The sequence below is a fragment of the Suncus etruscus genome, chromosome 3 (assembly GCF_024139225.1).
Source record: "Suncus etruscus isolate mSunEtr1 chromosome 3, mSunEtr1.pri.cur, whole genome shotgun sequence".
NCBI classification, from domain to species: domain Eukaryota; kingdom Metazoa; phylum Chordata; class Mammalia; order Eulipotyphla; family Soricidae; genus Suncus; species Suncus etruscus.
This window is the reverse complement of record NC_064850.1, coordinates 101,861,521-101,882,105: the sequence shown is the minus strand read 5'-3', so window position 1 is coordinate 101,882,105 and position 20,585 is coordinate 101,861,521.

The following is a 20,585-nucleotide window of genomic DNA, read 5'->3' as shown; positions in this document are numbered from 1 at the left end:
TATCCACCCCAAAACAACAAAATAGAGAAAAACTAGATAAAAGAAAAAAAAAACAGATTATTTTGTGCTTTTTGTCTCTCTTTTTTCCCCCCTCCTGCATAGGTACAGCAGATATTGGGGTGATTCGAAATAGGAATCCCCTTGGCCTAAGAGATACAGGGTTTCTCCACCCTTGAAATATATTGTCATGGGATTATATATAGACTCCTTTCAAGTTCATTTACTCTCCCCTTGTTGCTTTTGTGGTGTATGGAAGACTTCTGCTCCGATCTGGATGATAAAAACAGAACTCTGGGGGCCCGGAGAGATAGCACAGTGGCGTTTGCCTTGCAAGCAGCCGATCCAGGACCAAAGGTGGTTGGTTCGAATCCCGGTGTCCAATATGGTCCCCCGTGGGTAACCCCTGATCAATGCCGGGTGTGGCACAAAAACCAAAAAAAAAAAAAAACAGAACTCTGTATCTAGAGGTCTCAGTCTGTGCACAGGTCAAGGAGTGGAACTTATGAAGAAGTCTTTCTTTGTGATTTTAGAAGTTCTGTTTCCTCAGTGTCATTTTAATCTGTCTTCTGTGTTTGATAGTCTTGGCCCTTGCGCTGAACCTCAGATGGAGCCTGGGATATCGTTTTCCATTATGTTTCCAGAAGACCCATTCAATTGCAATTGCCTCAGTCAGGTCTCTGGAATTAGAGGACATGGTTGTTGTGCAGGTCGTAGAACAAACCCTAGACTAGGGCTTTCTTGTTGGTCCCAGAATACATATTGCCCGGTCATGGCTCTATCAGCCAGTCACCTGTAGATCACGTTCTTGGCTTTTGCACAGCCCACAGTGTGACAAGTCTTCTGATTATGTTTTATCATTAGTTGGTGAGGTAGGATAACCTGTTCTTATGTCCATTTGTTCCCAATTTCCTCGTCAGGCTATCAAATTAGAAATGGCACATGTTGGGCCCGGAGAGATAGCACAGCGGCGTTTGCCTTGCAAGCAGCCAATCCAGGACCAAAGGTAGTTGGTTCGAATCCCGGTGTCCCATATGGTCCCCCGTGCCTGCCAGGAGCTATTTCTGAGCAGACAACCAGGAGTAACCCCTGACACCGCCGGGTGTGGCCTAAAAACAAACAAACAAACAAAAAAAGAAATGGCACATGTTGGTGTTTGAGCAGTATTCAGGATGTCCCAGATGGAATTTGGTTCCTGTAGCTGTTGTGAAGAACTGTGTCGTTTCCATGTCTGAGGTTCAGGGTTCAAGTCTAGATGGTCGATGCCTAATCTCCTAGAGTCTAAGATGGGTCCACATGACATATTTTCAAGGTGGGAGATTCCCCTGTATTGTAAATAAGTATGAGTTCTTATCCCTAGTAGATAAGAGCTTGTTTATATATGTGAGATTTCCCCTCTTTTAGTATGCTTTACAGGAAAAAAATGGTGCTTCATTATATTGCCGGTGCATTTGTGAGTGAAAAGAGAAGAACGGAAAAACAAGTCACACACCCAAAAAACATAAAAATAGAAATAAAAAATATATTTGCTCACATATGTATAGTGAAAAATGATTTTAAGTAAAATGAAATAAAAATTAAAGAGGTAGTGTTATACAGGTCTTATACTTATGATGGAAATATAGATTTCCCCATTGTCTTTTGAGATTTTCTTGTGGGGTGTGGGTTCCCAGGCACCTTTTCATTGCATACCCTGCCCTTCTTGAGATTGGTAAAAGATTTGAGGTAGGGGGGTCTTGTGTAGAGTTCTTGATTTGGGAGTCCTTTTAGGGCTCATTCCGGTATCCAGCAACAGTCCACAATAGGAAGAGTTGGTAGGGAGGGCCACACAGCATGAGTCAGCAGGGGTGTTGGTTGTCTTTTCCTGCCGGGGATGAGGTGTGGCTTTGAGTGGATGTCTCTTTGCTTGGGTGCTGGGTACTGGTTCGTTGTGGTAGGAGGTCAGTCTTGATACCTATTAGAGTAAGAACTGAGGGTGGAGAGTTTTAATAAGGTGGAAAATCTAGATGGGATTGAGGGGTGAAGGGATAGTCGGATTCCTAGAAGAGGGAACAGGGAAAATATTTGGAAGGGGCAGAAAGGAAGAAAGGAGGGCCCGGAGAGATAGCACAGCAGTGTTTGCCTTGTAAGCAGCCGATCCAGGACCAAAGGTGGTTGGTTTGAATCCCGGTGTCCCATATGGTCCCCCATGCCTGCCAGGAGCTAGTTCTGAGCAGACAGCCAGGAGTAACCCCTGAGCACTGCCGGGTGTGGCCCAAAAACAAACAAACAAACAAAAAAAAAAAAACAAAAAAAAAGAAAGGAAGAAAGGAGAAAATAAGATTAAATAGAAAAATAAAAAGAAAAGAAAAAATGGAGAAGTAGTGAGAAGAGAGAAGAGAAGAGCGCAGGCATATTAATTTGCTTGAATATGTTCGATGAGTAGGCCCCATAGTATAAGTCTGTAGGTCACAGTTGCTGCTTGGGTGGTCTGGCTGGTCACATGCTTCAGGTCCTAAAAGAAGGTATAACCTAGAGATAAAGGGTATGTTAGAGAGTTTTATTGATACAATTTTGTAACACAACCTGGGTATGGTATCTCGTGTGTAGCTCTGAGATAAGATCTTAGGTTGTCCATCCTTTGTATCCAAAAATGCCTGTGGACAGAAAAGCTGAGAGGTTACTTTAAATATAATAAGCTAAAGGCATTAGCACCTATTATTTTGAAATACTTCCATTGGAGTCAGTGATTTTCCATGGTATTCTTTACCTGTAATCTTGTATAAGATCCCTAAGAGATTATTATGGGCCTTTGTAGTAACAAGCTGATTACATACCTGTTCTCTCTACGCTTCTGTTTCTGCTGTTGCTGGTTTCTTTATGGTATAATTTGTGGTTGAGAGTTTATGTTTTCCTCTTTCATGTGTTTTGGGCACTTCTGCCCAGTATATGTGTCATGTTACAGTGTTTAGAGTTTTTATCCTGTTAAGTCCTGTTATTTGATCTTTGAATATAGTTGCATATATGGTGTAGTTTCTAGGTGCTTCAGAATAGTACTATCATTCTGTGTTTATATTTCATTTTCTGGCTTACTTTGTTTAACATAATATGTTCTAGGTCCATCCACGTTGCTGCAAAGTCTGTGTCTGAATCATTTCTGACTGCCATGTAGCATTCCATTGTGTATAGATACCACATCTTAATGATCCTATCATCTGTTCCTGGGCATCAAGGTTGGTTTGAAGACTTGGCTATAATACTGAGTGCTGTGATAAATAGTGGGGTACACACATATTTTGGGATGAATGTCCTTCCGACTTAGGGGTAGATACCTAGGAGAGCAATTGCTGGGTCAAATGGCAGCTCGATTCTGAGTTTCTTTAGCACTCTCCAGCTCTGTTCTCCGTAGGGATTGGACTAGGAGGCAGTCCCACCAGCAGTGGATGAGAGTGCCTTTCATACCACATCCCTGTCAACAAAGCTTGTTCCCATTATTTTTGATGCAAAACTAATTTTAATGGATTATATTATTCATAACTTAGTGAATGTGAAAACCAAACTGAATCAGGGCTGGAAAGATAGCATGGAGGTAGGGTGTTTGCATCACATGCAGAAGGACGGTGGTTCAAATCCTGGCATCCCATATGGTCCCGCTAGCCTGCCAGGAGTGATTTCTAGGCGTACAGTCAGGAGAAACCCCTGATCGCTGCTGGGTGTGACCCAAAAACAAACAAACAACAACAAAAAAACCTCAACTGAATGTTTCTATTAAATATTAAGGACAAGTAGAGATATTCCTTTACAGAAGTTGATAGTTTCTGGAAACTACATTATCTGCTTAGTGGTCATGATAAAACAACTTTGAAATACAAACTTATTTTAAACTATACCCATCAAACTACTCTTTATCAGACTTTTATATAATCATTTATCAAATTTAAATCTAGAAAGTTAGCTGTTTTCAGTGTTAATCATTCAATTGAGTAGACAATCATTTTTCCAAGAAGAATCTCATTAAATGTTTTATTAGAACTTTTAGAAGAGATTATTTATAATTATAATTATAATATAATTCTACCTATTCTGCTAATTCCATTTATCCTCTTCTATTTTGTACCTATTTCTAACACATTTATAATATATTTTCACAATACCTATGTTTTATTAACTGTTTAAACCAACTATTTATTCTGAAATTGCACTCAATTGATCTTCAGGTTATGAACTATCAGGGAAAAAGTATATTTGATTTTAAATCTATAATGAAGAAGGTGAAAGAGGTTACCAATCATATTTCAGAAAAACTTGGTGAAATAATTAAATTATCATTTAAGGACTCTAGGGACAAGGCACAGCTTTTAGTAAAGCAGGTAATAAATACAATAAATTCACATAGCTGACTTATCTGATAATAGCATTATTTGAGGGTATCAAGTTAAAATATCTATACTTAAATAAGGTATATATATAGAGATAGATAGAGAGATAGATAGATAGTTATAAATTAAATCACATTAGTTGTTCCAAATTTATAAAGTTTAGATTTAAAATATCAACTTTAAAATTTTTAAACTCTTGAGATTTGGGATGAATAACAAGCAATGCAGATAGACATTGGGCTAAATCAAGTTAAAAATTCATGTAGTAGGCCAAATAGTAGTATAGGGGTTGAATCACTTGGCATGTGATCAATCCTGGTTCAATCCTTGTCATTGCACATAATTCCCTTAGCATCATTACAAGTTACCTTAATCACTGCTAGGTTTGGCCCCAAGACAAAGGAATAAAAAATAATAGTTTTGCAGACTTGATCCTGCTGACAGTGTTATGCTTTAATAGAACTGAAGAAACAACCTCATTTCCCATAGGGAAAATATGAGAACCAAAGGAGCCATAAGATTCAGAACATTAGTGTTGTGGTTCCAAAATTTATAAAAACTAAGTCTGCTTTATGCAAGATGGTTAACATTAGTCAAACATTTTTATAAAAATTTTGGCTAAATATTACATTTATATTTTGCTTCCAAATGAACACAGTGAATCTCAAACATTGTTTTATTATTATAATTCTGATTACACTGTTTAATATGACTCATGTTTAAAAACTGAATAAAAACAAAATTTCAGATATTATTTTACATATTTTGAATAATGTTATATCATCTCTGACTCTCAATAGATCTTTTGCTTTAATGATTTTATTGATCATGCAAGCTGGCACACATTATTTATGTTGCCAGTGTCTGTACTATACTTAATCTAAATCAATATTTCTCAAAGATCACTACAAATTTGACTGCCTAGAGAAGATTTTTTATATGCCAATTTTAAATATTCTAGATACTCAATTATTTGTTCTAGATTATTCCCATAATCTTTTATTTTGATTATTTCATTCAACTTTACAGAAAATGTTTAAGTGCCATTGTTGAAAGTTTTCAGTTTAAATTTTGCTTGATATTTCCTCAGATAAATCCAAATTATTCATATTAGGAGCAGATATAATACAGAAATGGCTCTCTATTTTTATTTTATATTTTCATTTAACAGGTGCTGTCATTCTCTGTGTCTAATTATTAACTATGTAAAACTTCTTAGTAAGAATTAGGTGGGTGTTGTCAGTTGTCTACTATAAAATCATACACTTTCTTCATTACATTCTGGAACTGCTATTTCCCAACTTGGGTTATGAAATTTATTCTTTGATTCCACATGGTTTCCAGATCTCCATTATCTCTCAAATAATTTAATTATGATTGTTTTACTTTAAAATATTTATTTTGCTATTACAATAATTATTTTTGGCAGGGCATGTGATATATGAATAATTTAGATTTAGCATCTGATACGTAATCTATTCTGTTTATCAATTCATTTTCAAAGAAACATGTCAATTGCACTATGTTTTGCCAGTAGAAGGCCTTGAATTCTACCCAAATTCCACATTACAGATACTCTTTGCTTAAAGACCAAGTTCCGTTTCAAAGACTTGGTCATTAAGAGAAGTGAGGAACTGCATGTACTGTTTACAGTAGTACAGTATATGCATAGTACTTGACAATACAGTTTTCTGAATAAGTAAAATAACAAGAAAGATCAAACTTGGGGGCCGGGCGGTGGCGCTAGAGGTAAGGTGCCTGCCTTGCCTGCGCTAGCCTTGGATGGACCACGGTTCGATCCCCCGGCGTCCCATATGGTCCCTCAAGCCAGGAGCGACTTCTGAGCGCATAGCCAGGAGTAACCCCTGAGCGTCACCGGGTGTGGCCCAAAAACCAAAAAAAAAAAAAAAAAAAAAAAAAGAAAGATCAAACTGAACACTTCCACTTGTTTTAATTTGCATGGGTTGTGTATTTTACACAGTACTGTAATGTATTACAGAACATAAAGTTAGTAAAGTAGGTGCATTAAAGCACCAAAAGCCACAGTACTGTACTGTAGAATGTACAAGATGGAAAAAGGATATTTAAAATAAAATAAAATAACAGTTAAGAGATGGTTTTAAGTGAGAGTGGTTGCTAAACAGGTAGGTTGTGAAGCGAGGAGTATCTGTAGTTGGAAAGATAATTTAGGTCCTGAAAAAATACCTCAAATAGTTATTATTGACCCTTCACCACACAAAATAAATTATTTAGTTAAAATATATCTTTTGCGACATTAAATTCTACATTCAGTCCAGAAGGTCCAAATTCAGGTACAGGTATGCTCAATTCCATGTTTTATATAGTTAAAGTCTGAACAAAATGAGCAGGAAATCCATTTATGTCCAGTTCAGATGGAGAAATGACTATTATCCTGAGTTTTTAAAAACATGTTGAATTAAATCTGTATTACATAAGCACATACATATGCATATACTCACAAACATGCATGTATATTTATATATATATAAATAACACATGTAGAGAATAATTTCTTATCTAATGGTAACAGTTTACATGTCAATTTTTGACTGTTATTAAATTAAATTAAATTTAAATATTTTACATTCAAATTTTCTACTTTATTTTTATTTAAGCAGTTTATTTAGATAAAATTTAAAGAGCATATTGTCTATTTCTTCCATATTTAAAGTCCTAACAAACCATTTTATATGCACTCTATTTCCAGTTATTCCTATTTGTCACATTAACATGAACAAAAATATGTAATATATATTATTGTATTACCTTAAGTTATTTCATCTCATTATATATTATTGTATTACCTTAAGTTATTTCATCTCATTATATATTATTTTATTACCTTAAGTTATTTCGTTTCATTTGATCTTAAAATATTTGTCCAAATGTGTTCTACTCCTTTCTTCAAATTTTATGCTAATATTTATATGTTGCACCTCTTACAGTCATTTATTATTTGTTTAGTTTAGTGTATCTTTCATTCTTTTTTATATTATTGTTTGGGATGTTTCTACTGATAATGCTTTTTAAGTTTACTGATTTTTTTTCTTGGCTACATCAAATCTACTAAAATAGTTACTAAAATTCTTAATTTCTATTAACTTGTTTTAAAAATAATTCTAGGTTTTACTTTTGATTTTTACTTAGCTCCACTTTCTTTCTTTAAATTCTCCATCTGTCACTTCACATAACCTACTTTTTTAATCTTAATATTAGCACAGTAATCACAATTATTTTAAAAAACCTCACTCTGATAATCTAACATTGTTGGCATGTTTAATAACTGGTTCTAAATTTAGTTTTCTCACATCACAGTATTTTTATTCTTTTATAATGGTTTAATATTTTGATAAAAAGGCATGTTATTAGTTATCAAAAATGAAGTCTGTTGGCTTCTGTTTGATATGTTCATTTTTATTTGCTAGGTGATGAGTTGTGAATAATATTTGCAGAATTAGTTCTTTATTATCCTTTTTTGGGGGGCCCACATCCGGCAGGATTCCTGGCTCTATGCTCAGAAATTGCTCTTGACAGGCGCAGGGTCCATATGTAATGCCGACATTTGAACCACCATCCTTCTGCATGCAAGACAAATGCCCTACCTCCATGCTGTCTCTCCAATCTCTCTAGTCCCTTTATTAATTAACCTTCTTGAAGTTAGACTCCCTTAAGTTGTATTTAACTCACTTAACTCAATATTTTCTTTTAAAGATAATTTTGTACCTTTTGTTTTCTGACTCATAAGTAAATAATCCAGACTTACATACATGCTGTTAAAATTTTCCAGCTCCTCATTGGAATGCAGCCTAAGAAAACTCAAAGTTGATAGAATTTACTGCTTGTCTTGGCCAACACCTAATAAGTCTCAATTTCCTTTTACAGGGAATTTATTAAAAATAATTATATTTTTAAATATGTGTCTCTTATACCTTAGAAGTATTTTGTAAGAACTCATAATATTATTCTAAAACATACTTCTGAGAGAGAGGACTTTTTCTCTCAGTCTTTTGAAGAACCATATCTTTGTTGAGTTTGAGGTAACTACTTAAGTGGTCTCTTTTTAAAGGATCAAGAGTTTTGCAATATTTTGTTTCTCTTACTCCAGCCTCTACTGATTTTATAAACTTACTCTGTCTTTAAAGCATCAACCTCTTCCTATATGAATCAAAACTAATTTTAGCTCTTTCTCCTTCTTTAGATTTTACTGAATAAAATCTGTTTCACCACCTTAATGTCTAGCTATGTTTTTCTTTAACTATTCAGTGTTGTTATACTGAAATATTGTTCAGTGCTAAGAAATAATGGGGGCTTTATATTCTTTTGCAGAGCCCATTTTATTTATTCTCCAATGATATAGTTTTCTTGTTATTTTCATAATTATCCACTACTAAATATGCTCCCAAATTATTTAATTGATTCTCTTGCTGTGTGTTTTTCCTTCGGAGAGCATGGAATACTGGTGGATAATGTAGTGAAAATAATGCCTTTTCTCACTTGAATTTAGTCTAACTTTCTTTTCGTTCTGGCAAGTCTTCTTTATAGAGCTATCTATAGAAACATTTTACATTGTTTTACATATACACATGCTACAGCCAAAGTGTCTTTACCTATTTTTTTACATGAGAACCTGATGCAATTTCTGAATGGAAGGCATGGACATTGGCACTCGCTCTCCACAAGATCATTTTCCACAGGAGCATCTCACTTCAGTCTATGGCTTTGTCTCTGTTCCACATAAACAAATTATCACAGTAACTATATCCCCAAAATTAATTGATTTGAGTTGTTTAATTTCCATTCATTAAAGGATTAAAGGATGGGATTGAAGGCTTTTTTTTTTTTTTTTTTTTTTTTGGTTTTGGGTCACACCCGGCAGTGCTGAGGGGGTTACTCCTGGCTCTAGGCTCAGAAGTCGCTCCTGGCAGGCTCGGGGGATGATATGGGATGCAGGAACTCGAATCACCATCCTTCTGCATGTAAGGCAAATGCCTTACCTCCATGCTATCTCTCCGGCCCCGGGATTGAAGGCTTTTATACTATTAAATAGTCGAGGAGTTCCTCAGCAACTATATTCCACTCTGTATTCAGTTCTTTTAATACTTATCTTTGAAATCTACTAATCTTTTTTGTCTTTATAATTTTGTCCTGGGCAAAATATTAAGGAAATCATACATAATATAGCTTGACAAATTGTTTTATTTTACTTAGATAAACACTTAAGCTTTATCCTTGTTTAAAAAAATTTTGATCACTGATTTGTTTTTACATCTTAATATTATGCAATTATCCTGATAACAGTTTTTATTCATTTTCCTACTAAAGCACATATTGTTTTCATATTTTGGCAGTTATGAGTAAAATAACAACACATGTTTGCATGGAGGTTATATAGTCATATATTTTCAGCTTCTTTGGATAAATACCAAGAAATTAAATTTATATAGATATAGCTATAAAATGATATTGTATTGCCTTCATAAGAAATTACCCTATTTTCTTTTAAAGAGAGTTGTACCTTTTGTTTTCTAACTCATAATATATGAGCATGGCAATGATTTTTCTTTTTATATAATCAAATTATAATTTGTTATTATCAATATTTTGAAATTTAGTCATTCAATAAAGATCTAGAATTGTTACGTCTAGTGGAACTGGAACCTGGGATATCAAGAAGCTCAGACAAAAGAGACAGGAACTGTCATATTCAGTATGCAGCGATTTAATCAAAGGGGACCTTGCTTATATAATATTAGAGAACAGAGAGAAATCTTTAGCTTCTATCCAAGTTCTCAGGGACCACAGACATTCTTCAGTTCCTGGAAGTAGAGCCCAAGCCATCTCCCCCAGTTCCTGTATTAGATAGGGACCATATGACTGGCCATCTGGCATCAGGTTCAGAGGTTTTCCCCAGAACACAGGGATCAGGGGGTTGCCATAAGATTAGATTGTGTTTGAGAAGCCTCCCTGAGTTGCAGTTCAGGCCCAGAGAGGGTCAGATGTCAAAGCCAGCAGCACATCTTCCAACATAGAATAATCTCTTGCTTTAATTTCCCTTTCTCTTGGAGCTGGAGTGATAGCACAGCAGTAGGGCATTTATTTGTCTTGCATGCAGCTGACTCAGGGCAGACCTGAATTCAATCCCTGGCATCCTGTATGATTCTCCATGCCAGGAACGATTTCTGAGGGCATAGCCAGGAGTTTTCCAGAATGTGGCCCAAAAACAAACAAAAATTTCCCTTTCTCTGATGGAATGTGTTGTGGAAGATGTTTTTTGGTAAGATGTTTGCTAACATCTTTGATAATTTTGTAATCAGCAGTTTAATTTTCTCTTGTTTTGAGCAGTTCTCATATTTTGAATGATACTTAACAGATTTGCCTTTTCTCTTTCACTTTATATTTTACCATATTCCTAAACCTTCTCTTGCAGTGAAGAATTTAAAAATTAAATATATTACCTATTATTTATTGCATAGAATATATCTTTATTGCCTCCAAACTGCTTTTTAATCTCCATATTTACCTAGATTATCTGCTATGTTATCTTTTAGAAAATTTATATTTTAAAGCTTTTTATTTTACCCATTTCTTTCGAAAAATATATGATTTGTGAACAGATTCATTCCAGTTGTCCATTATATCAGGCTTTGCAAAGTTGTTAAAGACCAATTAGCAATATTCATGGTAGTCTAAAGAATTTTGGTTTTTTTTGTTTTTGTTTTTGTTTTGGGGGGAGGCACACCCAGTGATGCTCAGGGGTTATTCCTGGCTATGCTCAGAAATCTCTCCTAGCTTGGAGGATCATATGGGATGCTGGGGAGCCGCAAAATTCCACTTGCCTGGTACAGAGCTTCTCTGCAGTTAAAGCCTATAAGCTCTCTGCCCCACCCAGCCACTGTGCCCTCTTTGACAGCAGCTGCTGCCCGTCCCTCCAAGCAGCTCACCAACACTGCAGCCACCTTCTGGGTGCTGAAAGCAGCTAGGGTCATCTGAGTCCAAAGTCCAAAATTTACAAAATTGAAATTCAAATCCAGGCTGAAGGTCGTAATCCAGGAATCCGTCTGTTTAAAGAAGTCATTTTCCTGGTTTTTTCCAATCAGGGCTCTCCATCAGTCTCTGAGTAGGCCGAAGTCGTTGGAAAAAGAACTTTTTTGCAGCAAAATCACAGTCCTGGGTCTTGAATGGGAGTGATCCAAGCCCTCCTTCACTGGTCCTTCAGACTCCAGAAGGGGACTCCGCTATGTTTAGAAAAGGCTCCACGTGGTGGCCTAGACTTTTGAGTTCACTTCAGCTGAAAAGAGCCAAAATCAAACACAAGAAAAGGAATATCATCACCATTGCAGTCTTCTCGGTCCAGGGTTCAAATCAGTGTTCAAGCCCCAGTATGCTGAAAAACATGATTAATTATGGAGTCCTAATAGAGCTGAATGATGGCAAGATGGATGTAAGAGGCCTTTCTATGTCAGCCCGTGCCACACGCCTGCAACCCCTACAGCCAGTGGTCTCAGGGTGGCTGTGAGGAAATGATCCACAGGCAGTCAGGTTTCAGGATAAATCTCCTTTATTAAGGCCCTAGCCACCATGTGTGGCTCCTAAGCTTTTTTTTTTTTTTGGGCCACTCCGGCGTTGCTCAGGGGTTACTCCTGGCTGTCTGCTCAGAAATAGCTCCTGGCAGGCACTAAATAGCTCCTGGCAGGCACGGGGGACCATATGGGACACCGGCATTCGAACCAACCACCTTAGGTCCTGGATCGGCTGCTTGCAAGACAAACACCGCTGTGCTATCTCTCCGGGCCCAGAAGGAAATTTTTGTGAGTGTGTGATTTTTTTGGATCAAAACCAGGAGTGCTCAGGGGTTATTCCTGGCTCCAGGCTCAGAAATTGCTCCTGGCAGGCACTGGGGACCATATGGGGTGCCAGGATTTGAACTGATGACCTCCTGCATGAAAGGCAAACGTCTTACCTCCATGCTATCTCTCCGGCCTGCTTGGCTCCTAAGCATTTTTTTTTCTTTCTGTTTTTTTTTTTAATTTTTATTTTGATCATAGTGGTTTACATAGTGTTGACAATAATATTTTAGGTACATATTTACATAAAATCAGGGGGGATTCCCATCACCAAATTGTCCTCCCTACACCTCCGTTTCTGTCCTACCTCCCATTTCCTCTTCCCTCACCCCAGGGCGGCTAGAATATGTGGTCTCCTCTGTATCTAACCCACAACTTAGTAGTCTTGCACCTGTTTGGTCTTGATGCCTCCCTTAACAAAAATACAAAAAGCACAAAACCTTGGTTATTATATATCTATTTTTTACCTCCATTTATTATTGTTATTATTATTTTTATTTACCTATCTATTTTGGTCGATTTCTCTGTTTGGGTGTGAGTATTGAAATTGTCCCCAATCATACTTATATTTTCTCTTCCTTTCTTTTCTTTCGTTATGTGCTATGCCATGTTTCTCATTTCAAGACCATGGAGTGTTTTTTTTTGTTTGTTTGTTTTTGTTTGTTTTGTTTTTTTTTGTTTGTTTGTTTGCCTGTTTTTTTTTTTGTGGTGCTTATCAATATAGCTCGAGCCCTCACTGGATATTTGACACTTCTTTTGGTACTGGTGGAGTGTTTCACCTTCTTTTTCTCCAACTCTCAAATCGATGATGAGAGCCTCTAGAAGGATTCCGCCCAGTTTCGGGGTATTAGACCCTTACACCAGTTTATTACTTTTCTCTTTTTCAAACAAAACCACACAACTTGAACTAGCTAGTCCTGCCTCCAGTTAGAGGGGGAACTAAGGGAGGCATCAAGACCAAACAGGTGCAAGACTACTAAGCTCCTAAGCTTTTTAACCTTTTAAGCTTGCTCCATAAATCACTCTGCATTCAAATCAGTCTCTATTAGCCACATCTCTTGCTGAAAACCTCTCAATCTCCCTTCTGACTTTCCCCCAATCTATCCACCTCTTTCCCCCTGAGGCAACCCCCTCCTTAGCCTCTCAAGGTCAGCAAAACTGGAAGTCAAAGACCCCTCCCACATGTGGGCAGGTCTACCTCTAAAGGTGAGCAAAACATGAAGTTGGGGGAGGGGAGTAACAGTCTCTTTGTGATTTTTTTTGTCTTGTTTTTGTTTTGATTTTTTTGGTCCACACCTGGTGATGCTCAGGGGTTATGCCTGGCTATAAGCTCAGAAATTGCTCCTGCCTCAAGGGACCATATAGGACGCCAGGTACCGAACCAGGTTCGTCCTGGGTCAGCTGCATGCAAGGCAAATGCCCTTTCAATGTGCTATCTCTCCAGCCCCGCTTTGTGATTATTTTTGATGAATTTTTAATCCAAACTTATGCATATACAACAATATCAATATTGTGTTGTTCTATTAAAAATTCATAAATACATACTTGCTTTAACTCTAGAACGCTTGTACATATTGATCCCTTAGCCTGAACATTTTCTCTACATATTACATTGGCTACTAAATTTAACATTATTTTCAAGTCACAGATCCATTATGAAATTAAATTCATCAAATAAACTGTTCTATATATACTGAATTAAATATTTGCATTACCTAATAGGTACCTCTCATTTTAATCACTTTTATTATAGTTATTAGTGCTATTTTAAATATATATTATGAGCACCTAGATCATACCAGTTTTGCAAAGAAGTATTTTTCCTCTTTATTTTATTCTAATTCAGTTTTGGAACTTCAACTGCTTCACCTTTGAATGCATAGACTAACTTTCCTATTTGATTATTTTTTCACTTAGAGAAATATTACTACTCTCATTTTTCATGGGATATAATGAACACAGTTCAAGTATGAAAAAAGCAGAAACTATTAGCCACAAATTTAAAACTTTTATATTTAGGAAAATTAATATAATTATATTATTAAACATAAATAATATGAACTAGAGATATGATTCAGATACCTGGACATGCTTGGTATGTGTGGGATTCTAAATTTTAGGCCAAACTGAATCTCAAGTTCACACTCTAACCAAGTGTTATTGTTTTCTTTGAACACTATTGTGTATGACATTGATGCTATTTTAACCAATTTTATACATTTGATACAAGTTTTTTTTACATTTAATCAAGTTTTCTATCTCTATATATTTAAAATTATATTTGTATGCCCCCATATCACCATAGTATAGAATATACAAAATTATACTAAAATAATCACTTTAGTAAGTCAACCTTGATACCTTTGCTATTGTTTGCAGTATATCTATAATGATATTTGTGTGAATTTGCTTAGTGCATTATTATTTTATATTTTGTTTTATGTTTGGGGGTGTTTGAGGCTCTACTCACTGATTCTCAGAACATACTACTGGCTCTATGTATATTTTTAGTAATATAGTTATTTGAACACTATGATTACAAACAAGATAGTAGCAGTTAGAGAAATAACTACACTAACAACTATCATGATAATGAGTGAGAGAAGTAGAATATCTGTCTCAAATACAGGTAAGGATCCATCAAAAAAGCAATTTATGTTTCTAATTCCAGATGGCCTTTCTTTGTAAACTCTATCCTTCACTTTTCAGCATGCATTTGTTTGCCTCATTTCTCAAAACTTTGAAATTTATTACAGATAAGAACTAAAGACAGTATATCCAACTATATTGCAATTTTCATATAAAATTCATGATAAAATTCTTTTTGAAGAGGCGAGTATAACTTTAACAAAAAATTCTATACATTGGACCCATTATACTGATGTACTGAGAATAAATTTGAATTTACTAAAGCTTTTTGGCAAAGATGAGTCATTTAATATATCTTTGTTCTTGATGCACAGAAATATATTAATGGATATATATAAACAATGTCATGAAAGTATATTTATGCCTTTACTTTCCTGGAAAAATATGATTTATTCAGGAGGTCTGTATGACTGATTACTGCTCAAGCTTATTTTTTTAAAAAATAATTGTTTAATTATATAAAAATAATTTTTATCTTTTTCTAGATTCAACTAAATTTTTACTACACAGAAGCTAAGTTTGCTTCTTTTTGACCTTTGAAAATAGTAACAATATGTTTTCTTTTTGTCCTTAGCCGGGGGTACATAAAATTTTTCTTTAAAAATAAATTTTACTATTTTCTATTTCTATTTGGAAACTAGCAATACATTCAAAAATAGATATTGAATATCTATTTCCAAAGATAATCTGAGAAACAAATGTCATATCTATATATAATCAACAATTCTGAAAGATTCCTAACTTAATTTTTGCAAATAAGCCTTGTTAATAAATGTTTAAGAAACATAATTTTAGATTTGCTTTAAAATTTAATATATTATTGTAGAATATTTTACTTGTAGCATGTAAAATGAATTCCTTTTTGAAAATCAAAGCCAAAATAAAATGTTATTGTTCTCTAGAATAATCTAACTTCTTAAAATTTCTATGGAATTAAATATAGACAATTATTTCCCTACTTATTAACCTTGACCTGTTAAAAGGTACTAAACATTTTATTATGGAAAGGGCGCAGTTTTTATTTATACAAAAATAAGCCAATGTATCTAAAGATTTCCCACTAAAATCTTTAGACACTCCTGCAAGTTATAATGATACTCTATAATAGTATCTATTTCCTATTCTGCTATCCTCTATGAGTGTAACAAGTAAACTCTATGATTTGTGCCAAGCGTCATAACACCTGCCTCTTTTTTTGTTTGTTTGTTTGGCTGGTTTTTGGGTTTTGAGCCACACCCAGTGACACTCAGGGGCTACTCCTGGCTATGCACTCAGAAATCAATGCAGGGAAATGAACCTAGGCCATCCTGGATCAGCCACATACAAGGCAAACGCCCTATTGCTGCGCCATCACTCTGGCCCCTCACACCTGCCTTTATCCACATGCCCCTAGTTCCCCTAGCTTCAGACTAGGGACTCTGAGCTAATTCCTACACTTTAAGGGACAGTGTTACAGAATTGAGTTGAACATAAAAGGATGGAAAAGAGGTTAAAAAGCAATACAGTATATAAATTTTAATTTCTGTGTAAATTTTAATTTTGATAATTGAATTCTCAAATATGTGTTCAGGTTATAGCATAAAAATAAATTTATAGGGTTCAGAATGGTGGCGCAAGTGATAGGGCATCTGCCTTGCATGTGCTAACCTAGGACAGACCTTGGTTCTATCCCCCAGCATTCCATATGGTTCCCAAGGCAGGAGCTATTTCTGAGTTCATAGCCAGGAGTAACTCCTGAACCTCACCGGGTGTGGCTCAAAAACCAAAAATAAATAAATAAATTTGTAATTGATTTTAGTTTTTAATTTAAGAAATCCATATTTATTATACAAAACTATTCTATTTACTGAGCACTTATTAACATTGTACTGTTTGAGAGGTACAGCATCACTTTTTATATTACATACTTTGAAAGTTCAGTTTTTGATATATTTTGGATTCAAATTACAAATGCTCAAAACAAAGTAATAGTTATTTCTTTCTGAATATTAAGATCATAACTGGCTGTACATTAAGTTTGTTCCTGGCTCTGTGTTCAGAGGTTCCTTATAGATACTTGGAGTACTTACTATATGCAATATAATGGATTGAACTGTGGTCAGCTCTATGAAAGGAAAAGCAAGCTCTTTACCTGATGTATTATATTTGCTGCTCTGAAGCAAAATAATACTTTATCTTTTTGCCATTTTTTCTTAGAATTTGGTAACTTGGAGAAGAAATAGAAATACCTGGCTAGAATTTGCATTTTTTATAAGTTTCTTGCCAAGCAATTATTAATAGTCAAAAATGACACCTTCAAATTTATTAGTTGGTGTACAAATACCAGATATCAGACAACAGATCAGACATTCCATGAAACCCAAGAGAAATAATGATGTTAAGATCTGTAATATTTTAGGACAAATCTTCAATATCTATCTCTATATTTAATATACAATATAGCGCCAATAGCATTCTCAAATTTGTGGCTGAGAAACTTAAGCACATATATACATGTGTGCTTATTAGATGTTTATTATACATGATGAGTATTTGCTTATTATTTTGTGATATAGTACATTTTTTAGGTTTTGCACTATTGACATTTAGCAGCAGATAACTCTACTATTTACTGACTCTTTACTATTTACTCTTTACTAAGCCCAATTTTAGGGCTATTGAGGTGGGAGGAAAAAAGAGATCTGAAACTGTCATTTTTTGCTTTTATTGAAATATCATTCATGTATATTAGTTTCAGGTGTACAATATCTGAATACATATACAATACCAAGCACAGTTATGTATTTTTATCTTGAGAAATTTTCAGCATCATATTCTTAGATAGTTTAAAATATTTTACTACAATCATACTCACTATGCTGTACCATCACTGTGATGACCTAATTATTATAAATATATTTGAAAAATTTTATTAACTCTTATTCACTTTAGTTTCAATAACCTGTGTTATAGTTTATATTAACTCTTTTTATTATATATTAATAAGTTTTAATGATAGGCTGAAAACTATGCTTTTGTCATGAAATATTTCCTTTGCAACCTCTACTTTTTTATCCTTTTCTCTCATTTAGGAAGCGATTATTCCTTTTTATTGACAATGCTAGAATAATAAACATAATGCAAATTATAGTAACAACTTTAAATCTGAATGCCTAAGTAGATGCATAGCAATGACCTTCAAAAATCATACCTTTCAATTAAGTAATAAGTGCATTCAAGATTTAAAAAATTATATTACTTGAGTTATTGAAGCTATAACAAATCTAATTATATGACTAATAAGTCATCTATATGGTTCCAGAAAAAAATAAGTGACTCTTAACTGATCTTCATAGCTCTGCATTCAGTAATGTGATTAGTGGAGTAGTTGCTATAGTTGGGGAGTACAAGAGTACAGAATTTAGACTGAGCTCACACTTCATTTTATTTTTTAAATTATAGTCATACTATATTTATATAATGCTTATAAAGATAATGAGTACCCTTCTAATTCTTTCTTTCTTTTTTCCATCTCATCTCCTCCTCACTATCTACCCCTATTATAATGTAAATGCTGGATTACTGCCTGATTTCTCTGGAAGTGATGGACTCAACAGTGATGGACTCAAACTATTTACATCCATGAACATCATGTCCATAAACATGTCCATGAATTGAGAGATTTTAAAGAAAATGCTCTTTCACAGGACAAATCTGCACCTAAAGTGTTTAACTGTAAGAAAATACAAAACCTGGCAACTATGTTAGGTTGCTCAGAAAAAAACACTGAATAGTTACATTTAAATGCCACATCAGCAATGAATTATTTATTATTATAAGTGTAATCAATAAAATATTTGTGATGTACTTCTGCTAAAGTACACTACTATATATCCTCATATAAAAATGTTCATTGTTTATCAAAATTCAAATTTTACCAGGAATTTTATTTCTTAATTAGCTGAAGTTGGCAATCCTATCCAAAAGTACATGCCAGAGATCTCTGTCCAAACCTCCTTTTCTTCTCAGACAGGTGTCATTTCATTGAATTCATATCAGTAAGCTGCCTTCATTCAAATAATAGTCTCTAGTCTATTTCCCTAGGAACCTTATCTATGTCAGTCGGTGCAAATTATGGTCCAAAACAGCAGATGCTGGAATGCAATATTTTTTTCAGGAAATTATTTGCTAGCCAACTGGCAATGAGCATCTTATTATGCTGGTAAATGGAATAGTGAGAATCTCTGGCATGTACTAATAATGAGATCCTTAAGTTTTATGCTAATTAACCAGTATGAGACGCTGTTGTTGGAGCAGAAAGCATTGATTGGTGACATTTTTCGGTTCTCAGAGAATTAACTGAATTGCACATTTTTATATTAATTTTCTTCTTATAGATCCCATTAAGGACAAGACACTGATTAAAAAAACTTTGAAATATAGTAAAAATCATAGAAAATTTATTAAGACATTCTAAACCACCATTATTAGGAGTCATGAAAATTGAAAATTCTTATTTATTCATCCTTAATATCTAAAAATAAGACCATGCTGGCACCAGTGTGGTGGCACAAGGGGTAAGGCGTCTGCCTTGCCCACGCTAGCCTATGATGGACTGCGGTTTGATCCCCCATAGTCACATAGAGTTCCCCAAGCCAGGAGCGATTTCTGAGCACATAGTCAGGAGTAAGAGCAGAAAAAAATTACTGACAATTACTGGTGCCTCCTAAACAAAATGAAGAAATCACCAAGCACTATTTTTTCCAAGAATGTCATACTCATTTTGTTTTTAGTTTTTATTCTCAAATTTACTAATATGTTTAGTACATAATGTCTTAATAACAAATGTTCAATCTCATTGTTCTAACATAGACCATTAGAGAATAGTGTATAATTTTTTTCTGCATAGCTTTGTAGTCTTTTTTTCTTCTGATACTTGTTTCTTCAGGAAACTATTTATAGAGATCATTTTTATTGTTCATTCATCTGTATATTTTGTGTATTCTTTTTATTACACAAAATAGAGGGACTTAAAGAGATAACATCTATATTGTAACTATGATATTTTAGACTAGTATGTATCCTGTTCTTAAATATATATCTCTATATATACATACACACACACATATATATATTTTTTTGACTGACAATGATACTTCTTTTATCCCTAAAGTTACTCAGCATGCTGAGTCAATGTGAACCATATATATTCTCCTAGGCAATACAATCCCCTTATAAAGAATATTACCTTAGAATTCCCCTCAATATTTCCAAAAATTATTTTGATTATTTGTCCTTTATTAGTACAAACACCTTTTAAAACATTTTGTTCAACAAGTATGACACTGTCCATAAAGGGTATATCTCTACTTGATAAATTCATGGGAAATGACCAGATCATTTGGGAAGTTATGAATATATATTTTTATTAATTTTTTTGTCTTGGGGTCACACACAATTTATGATCAAGACACCTTATGGCAATATTTGAATGAGGTGGTTGTTTATGACTCCAGTGATCTAATTTCTTTTGCAAATGATAGGCCCATAATCTTGTATAACTTTACTGCCTATGAAAGAATATTTTTTAAATGAAGTCTTCCATCATGGTGTGTGATTAACAACTTGGCCCAAAAGAGGCTTGGGGATTAAAATTTAATTATGCCTGCAATGTGGGTAAAGTTTTAGATCAATAAGATTAGAGACTATAAAGGACAGTTATACAGTATACATCTCA